The sequence below is a fragment of the Vicia villosa genome, linkage group LG5, assembly GCF_029867415.1.
Source record: "Vicia villosa cultivar HV-30 ecotype Madison, WI linkage group LG5, Vvil1.0, whole genome shotgun sequence".
Taxonomy (NCBI): Eukaryota; Viridiplantae; Streptophyta; class Magnoliopsida; order Fabales; family Fabaceae; genus Vicia; species Vicia villosa.
Genome location: NC_081184.1, coordinates 170,660,281 through 170,675,981, shown reverse-complemented (window position 1 = coordinate 170,675,981; position 15,701 = coordinate 170,660,281). Strand labels below are relative to the sequence as shown.

At 35.2% G+C, this 15,701-nt stretch overlaps 1 long non-coding RNA gene across 2 annotated transcripts; it reads right to left on the bottom strand.

Annotated features, from left to right (window-relative positions):
• Positions 1-11,220: 11,220 nt before the first annotated feature.
• Positions 11,221-12,689, bottom strand: LOC131608198 (uncharacterized). 2 transcript variants are annotated; one of them, XR_009285528.1, is made up of 3 exons: positions 12,323-12,689; positions 11,846-12,213; positions 11,221-11,412 (listed from the first exon to the last, which is right to left on the bottom strand). It is a non-coding gene; the product is annotated as an uncharacterized LOC131608198 (long non-coding RNA). The 2 variants fall into 2 exon arrangements; XR_009285527.1 differs by having other exon boundaries at positions 11,846-12,139.
• Between the last annotated feature and the right edge of the window lie 3,012 nt (positions 12,690-15,701).

Below are 15,701 nucleotides of genomic sequence, written 5' to 3'. Positions count from 1 at the left end.
TCAAGTCAAATGGATTCACCCCCTCCACCCCAAGAGGTAAGATCATTGCTTCCCATTGAAATTACATATGCAAACTCTTTATTGTTAATTTATCTTCTTCTTTTTTCCAGCATCAGAGCATATTCCTATCTCGGCGATCTGGATAGAAGTTGGCGTGCTTACAGCCCTTTTTATTATTTTGTTTATTATTGCTCTTTTTTTAGGCTTCCTCGACGATAAGCCGTTTCTCGGATAATCCGAGAGAGAGTTAGTGAGTCAACATTTGACTCATCTACCTCTCCACACGCACAAAGTCAATGTGCATATGTGTCTATGAGTTTGAAGTCAATGTGCGATCTGTGTCTATGAGTTTGATTGTTTGAAATTGGAGACACACTTCATAGTTTGCCATGCGGACATGCACTTCCTAAGCAGTGCATGTTCGATTTTTTATTAAAATCTGCTCGTATCTGTCCAAATTGTAGGGCAAAATTTTGAGATACTATTTGTATTAGAGTGCTTGGTGTAATTTGAAATAAAAAGAACAAAATGTAAAAAATGTTACATCTAATACTTTGCCTCAACTTAGAACTCGATTAGAGTTACAAAACAATATCATTCTTACATAAATTTTTTTATATTTCAACTTTAATAATATACATTTATGTTTAAAAAATAAATTTCACAAGTAAACATTAAAAAATTGCTTTAATTTATGTTTGTTCTAAAATATTTTTGTTTTAAAAATTCAAACGTGTACAACACCGTCACAATAATATCTTGTAGTATTAAATTTTAAAAACATACTCAAGTATGTCTTTGTGAGCAAATTTGATCTTTAAATGTGATTTTAGTTAATTGATTTAGTTTTTAAAAAATATTCCATTAGCTAATTAAAGCATGTAGTACTGAATTTGTCACAGATAGAAAGAAAAAAAATGATTATATTATATCCTCCATTAGATGTTTCTTCTCTTGAAATTATATGACTTTAAATGACTTTAAGCTCAAATTTAATTGTTATTGTTGTTTAAGAAAAAATATTATAAATAGTACGTTGAAATTAAAAATATTACAACACTGTTGAAATCTTAAAAGTAATATGATTTCAAAGCTTCTTTTACCAACAATTTGAGTGCACCATTCTTTTTCAAATTCTATATGCTCGTATAATTTATAAGCTGAATTTAATTGCTTAATGATCTGATTAAAATGAGTTTAAAATTGGTAAAAACATAAAAATGAACCGTTGGGATATCATGATCCCACTAATTAAAGATTTTTTTTTTTAGAGTTCAGCACTTCGTCTTTGTACCATTTAAATGGTAGTTAATTGTCGGAGCTCAAGATCATATAATTTTAGGAGTTAGAACGAGATACCCGACAATCATCTAGATAAGTAAGCTTAATTTATAGTATCAATTACAATTACATTTTAATAAATTATAAGTATTAGTAGAGATTTAAAAAGAAAAACAGAAAATGAGTTATGAGAATAGTGCTAAAGCTATGCCTTGATAAAAAAATTACAGTGGCTGTTCAAATAAAAATCACCATTCTAATTTATTTTTACAAAATAAATTATAGTTAACAAATCAATAATTAAATTATATAAACCCTAATTAGTCATTTTAGAAACACTTGCATCAATAAAAGCTACAATTTCTCATTCAATCAAAATTGTTATTATTACCACTCTCCTCACTCTCCCTCAATGATCTCTCCTAACTCTCTCAAATGGGGTCACCTCCTCCACCCCAAGGTAAATGGAAATTCAACGTCTTATCCTTCTCTTAACTGCAATGTCTTAGTAATTGCGTTCTGAGAGTTGTTCATAATATTAAATGCTTGGAATATGCATCATTTAATTTAAATTAGCTTACCTTTCAATTTCCGCTATATATATTACGAGTTTGTTATAGTAGATGTTGAACCATACTAGCAATATCATGAGCACATTATTAACATGCACATGTGCGCGCGCACACAAACACATTTTTTTTTATAAAATTTAGGATTAATAGTGATTTACCCTCGTAATATAGACGTGTTTTGATTTACTCCTTTAAAAAAAAAATTTATATACCCCTATAATTTTGTGTAACCCTTAATCATGTAAAAACTAGAGTGGTAAATAAAAAAAAACTTTTACAGAAATAATTTTTTCATCTAAGACAAAAGACTTAGAATTTTAATATTTCAAGAAAGTTTTTAAAATTTTTTTTAAAGGGGTAAATCAAAACCCATATATTACCGAGGTAAATGACTATTAACCCAAAAAATTATAGAAAACTATTTTTATTTTTCTTGTATTTATCTTTTTAATTTATATATATATATATATATATATATATAAAATCTGTTGACATCAGGGGTAAGTAAAAATGACTTACGCCAAATCTTAACTGTTAATAAGAATAAATTAATTGGGCTTATTTCTATTGCTTGTTTGTTAATCCCTGAATACGGAATTTTTTTGGGATTAACTCTCTTAATTTCTTAGAAGAAATAGATACAATAAAATTTGAATTTCTTTTAAAAAACAATTGATGTTGATTTTGTGAAGCTTTATAAATGAGACCTAGTGCATATTATAAATGAGACCTAGTGCATATTATAATTTTGCTACTACAAACGCTTATTAATATTAATTCTGATATTATCTCAAATCTTTGCCTTACAGTATGGGCAGGTATGAGCCGATTTGGATAAAAAGTCGAGCATGCACTGCTTATGAAGTGCATGCCCGCATGACAAACCGAGATGTGGCTTGTCGATGTTGACAAAGCCTCCAAAAATGGACAATAATATATAAAATGATAAAAAATACAGTAACTATGCACAGTCCTATCAAGAAACCAAATTTAGGATCCCGACTTCCTGAAAGAAGAAAAAAACATAACAATTAATAGAAATTTTTTAATCTAATTATTTTCTTTTCTTTTAATAAATTAAATATTAAAAATTGAATTGCAACTCAAGAAACCGTTTATATAAGAATTTATTTTGACAGTGAGTACAGCTCAATAGAAGGGGAAAATAACTATAAATATCAGAGTTAATACTTACTCATATTTGTTTGTCTGAGAGTGTGTGAGAGGGAGAGACGAAATTGGTTGAACTTCTTCTTTTGATTTCTGGTTGAACTGCAACAAATACACAACTTGAAATTCACCATCTCAGAGCATATTTCCATGAATTAAAAAAAAAAACTCGAAGTCGTTACTTTACTTTACATATAAGTGAAATTTAATTTCATAATTAAACCTTGAAAATGTCAACCCTACAAGTTCAGCTCATTCAATATTGACCTCAAGTAGCTTCTAATTTACAGTTGAATCATAAGGTACAATTTATCTTGATTTGATATACAGTTTAATATTGAAAACATAAATAAGATCCTAACTACAAAATAACATCTCTCTAAAAAGTATGGTATATGAGTACATGGATTTTTTGGGAATGGTATGATGAGTACATGAATTTTCCGATTGGAAATGTATCAAATTTATTTGGTATTATTGATGAACTTTCCGATTGGAAATGTATCAAATCTCTTTGGCATTATTATTGATGATAAATCCCGCAAATTCAACAGAGCAATAAATAAACAAGTTTTGATTCATAAAACAAACAATGTGCCTATGACTTCGAACCAAGACTTTGATTTATCAAAAGCAAAGGCATTAAGATGATAACAAGAGCCAACACAATTAAACAATGTACACATACCTCAATGATAGTGCTTCTTCCCCCTTGGTAACAAGTTTAAAATTAATTGAGAGAGAGATCTAAACTAAAATATAATTCATATACTCATCACTTTTTTTTTTTTTGGCAAAATTATAGGTTTTTTCTTTGGCCACCTCCCTATGGGGGTCACCCCCAGCGAAAATCCCAAAATACCCCTGCTTCGGAAATGAACTTCCGAAGCACTTTTTTATTTTAAAAAATTTCCTTAATTCGGAAGTTCATCTCCGAAAACACCTCATGGGGGGTGTCTTCGGAGATGAACTTCCGAAACACCTCATGGTGGGTGTCTTCGGAGATGAACTTCCGAATTATGGAGAAACTGTGTTTTTTTTATGTTTTTTCTTAAACTGTCTCGCATTTTAATTAAACGCAAACGCCAAATAAAATAAGCAACAGATAAACTGAAAATACTAATATGATAAATAAACAAAAAAAAAAATACTAATCCGATGAAAATACTATATACAAACCGAAAAAAATAAAAATAGTGTGCTAAAGATACAATCCCATAACAAAAAATATATAAACCCGACCACTACTGGGTGTGCCTAAACCTCTCGCCCTGAGACCTCCTCTGCCGCGTGTATGTCGCCGCACGGTCCGCATCAAGGACGATCATCTCCATCACCGCGACTGCCTCTGGACCGCCCCGCTCCACGATACCTCGATCCAACGCGTCCCGCCCAATCATCGATATCCGCTGGCAGATCGGCATGAGATCAATGGCGTGATCATCCTCGGCCTGCTGGTTCTCCAGGATCTCCTCGTGTGCTGGCCTAGGAGCGCCGGGAATGTCGGGTCTCATAAGAGGATGTGACACCCGGTAGAACCATGTGACATACCCCTCCTCACTGTGCCAGTCCTGTGTGACCCGAGTGAGACGGTACTCCTGCGGTACCACATGATCCTCCCAATGCTCCCATATGGCAGTGAGCTGCACTCGGGTCACAGTGTCGGGAGCAGCCTCAAAGGGTGACCTGGGTATCCGCTGCACGAATCCGAACTGACGCATGCACCGCTCAGGGAGATATCGAACCATGATGCCGGTCCCGCATGCCAACCAGCCTGAATAAAGAGCAATGCCGTCGAAGGGGACAATCTGAGCGTAGTCGACGAAATGCCTCCAGGTGACGTCGTCGTGCATCGTGCGGTCCAAGTACAGACGGTATGGTCCCACCGCATCGTTCCCCCTCTGGAGAGCGTATCTGGCGGCCCTGGGCATAGCGTCCACATATGCAGGATCGATGTGAAAGCCGTGGATGCGGGAGAAGTAGGAGATGATCCAGCTCTGAAATAGAAACAAGATAATGTATTAAAATTAAATACGAAACATATATAAATAAATAAATACGATAATGTGTTAAAATAAAAGGTACCGTAAGCAGTGTGCAGGATCCGACCAACTGCCTCGTCCTCCAGTTGGAGGCCTCATTCAGCTTCTGGTATAGGTATGCTAGAGTAGCTGCCCCCCAGTTCCACTGGTGAACGGTGGTCAAGTCCATGAAGTAGCGGAGGTAGGTCACGTCGACGTACCTCGCACTCTTGTCCACAAAGCATGCAGCGCCTACCACATGCATGTACCAGCACCGGAGAGCGCAGCCACGGTGGTACTCCCTGAATAGGTCGTTATCCTCCTGCTCGGCCTCGGCCGCCGCGTCCAGGTGGAACTCAAAATAGATCCTCAGTGTAGTGAACCGGACATGAGGCCCACAAGTCGTGACGCACTCAGAGTGAGCAACCTCGTGCGGCAGGCCCAAATAGTGCATCATCCACTCAATGGCCTCGACCCTCTGGATCCTGGAGTGGTGCAACAGCGGCCCCCTAATAGGCAGGTGGAGAAGACACTGGATGTCATGCAAGGTGATCGTCAACTCCCCCACCGGCAAGTGGAAATAAGACGTCTCCTTGTGTCAGCGCTCCACAAATGCCCCCTGCATGCCGGTGCTGATGGTGGTGTACCCGGTCATGCAGAGCCCGCTAAGCCCTGAACCTCGCACATGGTCGTTAAACCACAGAGCTGCTGGTTTAAACAGACCGAAAATCTTCCTGGAGTGGTTCACCATTTTCAATGGCTCTCTCTCCTGTTACAAAAAAAAACAAATAAGCGATAAATAAACGGTAAAATTATAAAAAATGGTGACAAATAAACGGCTAAGTTAAAAAAAATACCTCTCCCTCCCAGATCCGCCGAGCGACGTGATCCTGGTAGTGAATCAGCAGGGAAGTGTCAAAAGGCCCTCCCGGATAGCTATCCACCTCCTGCTCCTCCTGTAGCTCCTCCTCCTCCCCGACTGGAGGGTCAACATCCGGTATGACCTCCTCCTCCTCCTCATCATCATCATCCTCCTCCTCCTCTCGCTGGCGGGAAGAAGATACCCGAGCCAGCCTACTCCTATAGCCTGAAGGAGATGAACTCTCCACCAAGTCCTGTTGAACGCGCACACGGCGTCCCCGGCCCCGCCCGCGTGTCGACGCCAGCTGCGCCGCCGCCCGCTCGCGTCTAGCCGACGCAGTCTGGGACTCCCTGCCCTGTCTGATGCGTGTTGGCTGGTTCCCTGTCATGTTCCTGTAAACAATCGAAATCGAAATCGATTAATATGCGAGACAAATGAAAAAACAAAAAAAAATTGCACTTCTGATACAGTTCGGAAGTTCATTTTCGAAACTGGGATGGAGGTGTTTTCGGAAATGAACTTCCGAAACACCCCTGCGCAGAGCTTTTCTGCAACCTTCAATGGCAGACCCCAAAATCAAAATTCAAACCTATGTATACACATTCTAAACATCCTAAAATATCAGTATAAACCTAACCTAATACATTTTTTGCTATTTGTAAACACCATAATATACATTTTAATCATAGATCTTAAAATCAAAATGCTTACCTATTGAATAGATTGGAGGACTTTAGAATGTAATAGAGCAAGTAGATGGAGCCTTTGAGGTAGCTTGGAACTGGTTTGCACAAAAATCTCTTTGGGGTTGAGTTTGAAGAAGATTAGGGTAAATGATTTGGGGGAGGGGGCTGTTTTGCTTAATCTGAAAAACGCAGAATATTTCGGAAATGAACTTCCGAAATGCTGTTTTCGGAAATGAACTTCCGAAATAAGCCAAATTTTTTAAAAAAAAAGGCGCTTTTGGAGATGCATCTCCGAAAACACCTTTTTCTTGCATTTCGGAAGTTCATTTCCGAAGTCAGGGGTAGTTTGGGTTTTTCACCAGAGGTGAACTAGAAGGTTGGAAGGTTGGCAAAGAAATTTTCAAATTATATAATCATCACTTAACACGGTTTCATTTGAATTTATGTTAGTTTTCTATCTTTCCCTTTTCATTAGTATGATTATGTAAATGTTTATGCCTAAATTCGTCATGCATGGCCAAATTAACAAGTGTTTTAAATAAATTAGTCTTTCCAAAATCAACTAGTGTTCACGAGGCTACAAAGAATCTTACAAAAATTCATACCATTCCCCATAATATATCGTTTTTGATCAATTGTGTAAACATTTATATTTGATTAAAAACCAAAATGGAATTAAATAAACATTTGATTATAAACCAAAATTAAATATTGTAACGGCTTAATTGCTCAATATTATAAATAAATTATGTAAGAATGATATTATTATCACAATTTTGTATTTTCACTCAATATCTTATTTTCAATAGTCATATAAAATAGAGAAAATAACTTTTTCTCCCCTGCCATATAGACGATATTTGAAAAAAAACCCCGTAAAAAAATTGCGTGGATTGGCCTAACTTTTCAAAAATATTTTAATTTTAACCTTAAGCAGGACACATCATCAAAAATGCTGACGTCATATCTATTTTTTTATTTTTTTTGTTGACTTGGATGACCAGGTGGCTTTTTTATTTTAATTTATTATTATTTTTAATGCCACGTTGGCATTCTATATTATATTAATTTTTTTGTTAATATTGAATGTCCAAAATTTTGATGGAGGTGGGAATCAAACTCACTCCATTTTGTTCAAGGCACCAACGTCCTTTACCACTGGACTGGATGCTTTATTTTGTTTTATACACGCATTGAATTGTTCTTATATAATAATACTTCCATTTATAACATGAACACTTCCCAGACACAAGCATAGTTTCAATTTCATAGTAACCTCCAAAAGCAAAAAGAAGCATCAGAATAATGACGCTCATGTTCACCATTTCCCTCAATTCTTGTTTCTAATTTGCAATTTCCAACCAATTTTAGGGTTTCTCATATACTTTCTTCACTACTCATTAATTAGAGTTCCGATTCTCAAGGAACTCCTCCCAGAATCACTTCAAACGCCAAGCAAAACCTTCGAATTCTCAAAACATTGAAGATACCTATCTATCTCATTGCAATTTCTTCAATTTTTTTCGCATCTATAACTATTCAATTTACCCAATTTCAATCTTATTTTTGTTACTATTCAGGAGTATCAAAAACGAAAAACTAGCACAATCAACACAACATCAGAACAACAACGTAACAACACCACCGCAAGCTTGATACAAAGACGGTAATCGAAGCACCACAACGCATCAACACTATTCATCACATCCATCACCGCCTTACAAACGCAGCAATCACAAATCGGAGGTGAATTCAAGAGAAAGAGAGATTCTGATCTGGTACTCTCTACATCTCTATACTCGTAAAGGAGAGAGAAGATTGGAGAGAGTTATCTGGTATTGTTGTTTGTGAGTTTAGCAGAATGGAGAAAGAGGAGGAGGATTCATGTGTTTGAAGAGAGGGGGCGGATATATTACTTAACTTTAGGGTTTTGTATTATGATTGAATTGTTCTTTTTTTTTTTTTAGTAATCTTTACATTTTTAAGGACAATTCGATGCGTGTATAAAACAAAATAAAGCAGTCAGTCTAGTGGTAAGAGCGTTGGTCCCCTGAAGGAAAGGGAGTGGGTTTTATTCCCACCTCCATCAAATTTTTGGACATTCAATATTAACCAAAAATTAATATAATATATAATGTCAATGTGACATTAAAAATAATAATAAACTAAATAAAAAAGCTACTTGGTCATCCAAGTCAACAAAAAAAATAAAAAATAGATGTTACGTCAGCATTTTTGATGATGTGTCCTGCTTAAGGTTAAAATTAAAATATTTAGAAAAGTTAGGGCAATCTATGCAACTTTTTTTACGGGGTTTCTTCAAATATTGCCTATATGGCATGGGGCGAAAAAGCTATTTTCCCTATAAAATATAAACAACTATAATCTTATGAATAAAAATCTTACAAATAAAAATCTTACAAATAAAATATAAAGTGAAAATTGAATTCCATATGATTATTGTAAGATTTTATTTGTAAATATTGAAAAAGAATTTCATAAAGAGTTTGAAGGCATAAGAATTTCATAAGATTTTATTTGTAAATATTAAAAATCGTACTTAAAATTTAGAGGTATTATCTGTTTGATTCTAGATTTGAAGTGTTTAGTGATTATAAGAGTTAAAAGTATTTGTTCAGTCATAAAGAGTTGAATACGAGGCAAAGGAGGTGGCTCAAATTTCTGAAAGACTATGATTTTGGTTTGAATTACCACCCTGGTAAAGTCAATGTCGTGTAGTTTATGCTTTGAGCAGGAATTCGTTGCATATGTCGATACTTATGGTTTGAGAGTTAGAGTTGATTGAATAATTTCGAGATCTGAGTTTAGTATTTTAACAAACTCAGATCATTCTTTCTTTTATGTTTTCAATACGAGTTTTTAGGATAATGAATAATTTAATCTTTTGTTTGCAAGATTGTTGGGTGAGAGTCAAGCCCCTCATATATGTTTTTCTTCATCTATGGATGATGTTGTGTGTTAGGTGTGATTCCATTTTGAACATGTATTGTATTAGAATTTTTGGCACGACTTTTGTACTTAGAACTTGTTTCATTTTCACGTTGTCATTGTAGTATAGTGATAAGCATTACTTTGCTTGTGCGTATTTGTTTTTGAGCCGTACATTTGTTGCAGACATGAGCATTGATGTGAGGGATATGTGATTATATTGATAAGTATTTTAGTTGCTTACAACTGATCAATGGATTTAAGTCTTTGACGGATAGATGGAATCAAAGCTTGATAAGTTACCGATTCTCTAAGGAATGCATTTATTTTCTTGTTCATAATTTTACTTTCCGCACTTTATAATTTTAAACCATTCAAACCAAGCTCCAAAACATGGAGAGTGTTGAAGGATATTCTTTCCCTCGCACTAATCCCTATGGAGACGATAAAACAAAAATACTTACTTCTACTTGCTGCGTTTACCGCACCAACAACCTCCACTATCAGTTCTCTGTTTCTTTAGCTTGCATTTAAACTTCTTGAACTGTTTGAATATATATATATATATATATATATATATATATATATATATATATATATATATATATATATATATATATATATATATATATATATATATATATATAGTGTGTGTGTGTGTGTGTGTGTGTGTGTGAAAGTTAAGAAATATCAATTACCTCTATTTGATCTTGTTGTCTTCCAATGATGCTTTTAGAATTATCCTTCCTTCACCATCATACACCTTCATCCGTTTCTTTTCTAAGTTCATGTTGTACACTTTTGCAAGTAATTAACATATGCTTATCAAATTACTTGTCATTGAAGGTGTTGCACCCCAAAATTTGTTCATCTAATTATTCTTAATTGGCTTACATATCTCATTCATTTACATCTTAGGTCATCAATAAAATCATGCATCATTAAACAACCATTGGCATTGGAATCATAAATCTTAAATTATTAAAGTTTCACTGTGATTTTTGGGGTGTATACATCCAACAGAGACTGATTCATCTGGTTCTCCTCTGTGCTTTGAAATGGGACTCAGAGAGTTTTATGGATCACGAGCAAGGAGAACACAATTTTGGGAACACCCTTGCTCTTATGGATTAGGGTTTTCATCGTCATTTAAGGCTTAATTCAATTGATCCTCATCTTATCTTCTAGCTTGGTTCAAGTGGGTTTTGTTATCGCTTGAAGTATTGGATTAACCCGAATATGTGAAATTTATCATTTGGATCCAAACAATGATGTGAAAATAATTCATACCCGTTCAAGTTCAAATACTCTTTCAAGTCTCTAGATATGGTCAAACAAGCTAAGGTTGATTCACATGGTTTTTAGTCATTTAAACCAAGTTTACGAGACAAACATCATTCAACAAAACCAAAAAAATCAAGTGTCCCTTTTTATTGTCCATTTATTCTCACCCAAATTTCGTCAAAATGCAATATCCATCATATTTCCAAACATCATTCAAAGCATCCTAAGCTTATTCAAAATATCAAGTTCAAAATTCATCGTTCGATGGCTTTTTCATTAAAATTCACTCTAGTATCCTTCGAGTCAACAAATTCCTTTTCGAAATCCAAGAAACCATGTCATTACCAAAAAGGAGAATTTCACTAAGTTATGAATAAAATGTACACATCCAAATGTCAATACAAAGTTCAAATGTCTATACACTCATTCAATTCCAATTATCTTTACAATATTCAAACTTCATCACAAAATTACAACAAAAATCATAAATTCATCCTAAGTCTGTCCCTAAATCTGTGTTTCCATGTTAATCAACCAAATCCTATAGCTGCCAGCCAATACAAATCTGTTTACACCATTCCAAAGCCCTGCAAGCAAAAAAGAAACCAGTTCAGAATTCTCTGCATCATTAATACATAAAATGGTCATACATACAATACACACTTCAAGCATATATAACTAAATCGGTTGTTTCTAACAGACTCTCAACCAACCTCCTAACATATATAACTAACAACCAACTGCCAACAACAGAAACAGTCCCTAACCAATTACTAATCAATCCCTAACTAACTCAGCAAATTCAGATACAAACCTAAGCCAATTCATAATAAACTTGCACAACAAAAATACCAATTGGTAACTACCCTAACAGAATTGCTAACCAATCCTAAATGAATTCAAACCACCTATCAATCAACTACCCTTTTCTAACTGTTGTAAACAGAAACTCTAACCACCCTGCATCAGAAACCAACTAACAGAAACTGAATCATAACAAAGTTCAGAGGATAAGCTAACCTTCAGAATCGAAATTCTTCATCTCTATATAACCAAGATTTGCATCATTCTCCCATCTCAGGCTTCAACCTTTTTCACTATTCTTCACTTCTCACTCTCTTTCTCCCATTTATTCACCCTTCAATTCACAAAACCACAGAACCTTCAACATCTCACCCTTCAATTCCCTTCACTCTTTGCAACGGCATCCTCTCCAACTTCTATTCACATCTTCAACCTCATCAAAAGATCTTTTCCTCGTTACATCTTCAGTTCACCTTCAAGTGTCACCTGCCAATCCACACTTCTTCATCTCTACAACACAAGCATGATGATAATGTCAAGCGTAAGCTTCAATAATGACAAGAATCGTGTCACACTAAGCAGAGCTGAAAAAGAAGAAGAAAGAGGTTAACGTAGGAGAAGAAGAGAAGAAGAATCAAAGCAGAAGAATAAGGAATTCGCGAAGAGAAGAAGTTAAAGAACTCAAAGACTCACCGTAAGGATCACCTAGTTGACCTCGTCGTTCACTTCTCGTTCAATCGGAAGATTACCAGTTTTCTGTTCTTTACTCGCGTATCCTTCACCTCCAGGTATGTTTCTGAATCTTCATTATGCCCAATTTTCCCTTGTGTAATGATTATGAGGTGTTTGAGTTCAATCAGTGTAGAATTTAGGGTTTGAATCTAAAATGGATTTGGGGAAATAAGAGAGGAGAGATGTGAGGAGGAGCGTTTGCTTCATCCATATGTGCTAGCGGCGAGGAGTTTTCGGCCGGAGAAGATGAGTTCTCCGCCGCTCCGTTTCGCTCGCGCCGAAGAAGAGAGTCTGAGAAGAAGGAGATGGGGTTAGGGACTTGATTCGTCACAATGCTTAGAACCCTAATTTCATGTTATTTTCCTTTTTCTTTTTATTAATTTCTTAAATTTGTTTTTTTTTCTTTCTGAATAAAAAACTCAATGGATCAGAAGCAATACATTATCATGGGCTCACGAATTTCTCAACACACCCCTGAAAATTATACCCCGTGCCCCTACATTTATCCCAATACCCCTATAATTTTAAAAAAATCTCAATTTTATCCTTATTAAATTTTTAACTTTTCTTTTTTTATTTTTTTTTTCAATTTTACTGAACCAGATATCCCAGGGGTGGGTGTTCCGGTTCTTTTTTTTTTAATTTTACTGAACCGGATATCCCATGGGTGGGTGTTCCGGTTTTTTTTTTTTATTTATATGTATTAGTATTACTTATTACGTATAATATATATACATGCATAGTTTGAACTATGCCACCAGAAAATGAAATGGTGGTAGAAATGATCATATAACCCACCTACTCTCCAAACAACAAATAAAATAATGCTAGTGACAATTCTTTTATTATAAAGAATGCAATAAACTCTCAGTTTCCTTCATGACCTCGTTCGACGGAGTAATGCAACAAGCGGAAACCCTTCTTTTCTTGTAACTATGCACAACGCGAGAATCAAATATACCTCCCACACCACATTCCATCATAAAAAACAGTTCAACGCAACGACAACACACTGCGTCTTGAACATTGAAATTTCAATTTCAACTGTATTTCGCAAAACAATCCCTAAAACAGAACAAGAAAAAAAATTAACTACAGAGACTTGCAAGAACTAATTGAAGCATTATAGAACCATTAATACTAATTATTTAGCTGAGATTATGAAAATTATGAACAAATTGATTGAACAGTGATCTAAATCGAAGTTTAACTAACTAAACTAATGAACTTGTTTAGTGAATTTGTTGCATACATGAATAGATAAAGGTAATGAGAGAACAAAATGAAGCAGAGAAAACAACGAGAGTGTGAGAGAGGGAGAACGAGGACTCACGGTGACGGTGATTGTGACGGAGTGGAGACTGGAGAGGAAAGACACTGCGCGGGATGAAGAAGAGGTTTTAGGAGGTTTGGATTGGATCGGGAAATTGGGCTGCTTAGATAAAAAGGGATAATTTCTTAATGCACTTTTATGGGTTCTTAGGCTTCCTGCATTTTAAAAAAAGAAACCGGAACACCCACCCCTGGGATATCCGGTTCAGTAAAATTGAAAAAAAAATATAAAAAAAAAAGTTAAAAATTTAATAAGGATAAAATTGAGATTTTTTTAAAATTGTAGGGGTATTGGGATAAATGTAGGGGTACGGGGTATAATTTTCCACACCCCTTGGGCCCATATCTTTTTTTGCTTGGATGAGAAGCTGTGAACAAAAATCATGACAATCTGGGCCAGACCTGCGTTCTCACCCCCTTAAGCCCCAAAACCACCACTCTTTTGGTGGCTGGAGAAAAAAACAATAAAGATAAAAAACTCGGTGGGCTTTTTGCTGCTAACACTCGTCAGACCCATGCCATTCTTTTTTGGCAAGCGAAATCCGAAGCTGTAACAAAAACTATCCTTGGGCCAGTTCCTGGGCCTACGCCCCTACTGCTATTCACCATCCATAATTCCATATCACACCCCCTGTTTCCATTTGCCTTAATTATTAAATTTAGTTGTTAATTAGATTTTTTTCTCTACTTTTTTTTAGTAATAAAAACTAATTTTTTCTACTATCTTTTTAGACTTTAATACATAATTTTTTACATAGAAAATAATCACCAAAATATTAGTTTTAGGCTAATTCTTTTAGTTCCTTTTGCTTAATTAGAATTCTATTTTTCTTCATATAAAAATCATGGAAAATAGTAGTATTTTTTTAGGCTAATTTTTGCACTATGTTTTGAATCTTTTATTTCATGCTTTGGTACTATCTTTTAGTCAATTTTGTATTAATTTTGTATCATGCTTACTTGTGATTTTTACTTGTAACTTCACTTATATGTTCCTTTAGAATTTTAGGACCTATAATCTTCATAACCTTTATGCTAGTTTTCCCTAAAATCCTATAATTTTAGGTAGAATTTAATTTGACAATTTAGGACTTAGAATTATTTTTAGATTATGTTCTTTTCCTTTTTCTTTTCAACTTCAAAACATTAATAAAGGACGACGCGAACCATGCTAATACTTCTTTTTTCATACTGGGAAAGAAATGATTGGGGCGTAGGCCCCAATGTAGTTCTTTTCTACTTAGTGGGAGAAATGAGTGGGGCGTAGGCCCCAATGTAGTTCTTTTCTACTTAGTGGGAGAAATGAGTGGGGCGTAGGCCACGATGTATTTCTTACCGCTATTTAGATAAATGATTGAGGCGTATGCCTTGATGTATTTCTCTAAACATTTAAACTTTTAAGGCATGATTCAAGTCACAAATTAATTCCCCTTAAAAGACACCCAACCAAAAACATTTCAAAACACTTAATAAAGGCTCAGACCCAAACAAAGTGAGGAAGTGATGCGAAGCCTTGTAGTGGGTTTTGTCCATCATAGAATTACATCTAAAAAACACAAACCAATCTTCTCTCTTCCCTCTCTTTCCTTCAGGACTTTCTTTCCCTTTAATCGGACATGTTGCTTCCTTTCGATCGCAGACTGTTACGCATAAGACTCCACTCTACGAGCTGTTATCCTAACGCTAGATTGCGAATGTAAGTCCGTCCACTAAAAAAACACAAAAACAAACAAAAACTAAAGAGCCGAACTACGACAATCTGATTCCTGAAAAGGATACGTAGGCATTGGGTCGTGAGGCCTAAGCGAGCACAACTATTTTTAAACCTTATTTTCCCCGTGTTTCTTTTTCCTTCATTTGCATGCATCCCCTTGCATTAAGATTTAGATTTATACACTCTTAGAATAGAACAAACATAAGTGGATCTTGTGAAGTACCACAGACGTGAGGGGTGCTAATACCTTCCTCTTGCGTAACCAACTTCTTACCCGATCTTTGGTCGCAAGAC